We start from the raw sequence: 969 nt of genomic DNA, 5'->3' as shown, positions 1-969 counted from the left end.
ATACAGGTCCAGCTCAGTACTCATACAGGTCCAGGTCAGTACTCATACAGGTCCAGGTCAGTACACATACAGGTCCAGGTCAGTACACATACAGGTCCAGGTCAGTGCTCATACAGGTCCAGGTCAGTACTCATACAGGTCCAGGTCAGTACACATACAAGTCCAGGTCAGTACTCATACAGGTCCAGGTCAGTACACATACAGGTCCAGGTCCACATAACTACAGGTCCAGGTTCAGGTCCAGTCTGGTCCCCCTCCAGGCTCAGGTCCAGTTTTGTCAGAGGGTGCAGCAGAATCTCTGATGTGTGTTTTGGGTCTGCAGGTCTGGAGAGAAGATCTCCTGTGTGGTCGAACACGCCAGCCTGAAGAAACCTCTGGTTACTGACTGGGGTAAACACCTGAACACCTGCTCACCTGAACACCTGAACACCTGCTCACCTGAACACCTGAACACCTGCTCACCTGTACACCTGAACACCTGCTCACCTGAACACCTGTACACCTGCTCACCTGAACACCTGTCTGTCTGCTCATCTGTCTGTCTGTCCACCTGTCTCTGTCCTCAGACCCGTCCATGCCTGAGTCTGAGAGGAACAAGATCGCCATCGGGGCGTCAGGACTGATCCTGGGTCTGGTCTTGTCTCTGGCTGGATTCATCTACTACAAGAGGAAGGCCCGAGGTCAGGACCCTGCACAGTCTGAAACCAGTTCACACCGGTCTGGACCAGTTTCACAGACCTGGTGTCTGTATCTGTTGTTGACCCTGTCCTCGTCTCTCCTTTAATCCAGGAAGGATTCTGGTTCCCAGTAACTGATCCTGGACCTGAAGCTGTTTGTCAGACGGAATAAAAATCAGCTGCTGCTTCAACCTGCTTCATGACTGTCAACGCTGCAACACCTGATCCTCCGAGGGCACAGAGCTGGACTCACCTGATCCAGGACCCAGGGAGTCACAGTCCTGGACCAGGT

General features: G+C 53.1%; 1 long non-coding RNA gene across 1 annotated transcript; it reads left to right on the top strand.

The window, feature by feature from the left end:
* Nucleotides 1-293: 293 nt before the first annotated feature.
* Nucleotides 294-963, top strand: LOC121940772. Its single transcript, XR_006105687.1, has 3 exons — nucleotides 294-390; nucleotides 567-680; nucleotides 790-963. It is a non-coding gene; the product is annotated as an uncharacterized LOC121940772 (long non-coding RNA).
* The last annotated feature ends 6 nt before the right edge of the window (nucleotides 964-969 follow it).

This window comes from Plectropomus leopardus, unplaced genomic scaffold (genome assembly GCF_008729295.1).
Source record: "Plectropomus leopardus isolate mb unplaced genomic scaffold, YSFRI_Pleo_2.0 unplaced_scaffold93917, whole genome shotgun sequence".
In the NCBI taxonomy this organism is placed as follows: domain Eukaryota; kingdom Metazoa; phylum Chordata; class Actinopteri; order Perciformes; family Serranidae; genus Plectropomus; species Plectropomus leopardus.
This window is presented reverse-complemented; position numbering and strand designations above follow the sequence as displayed.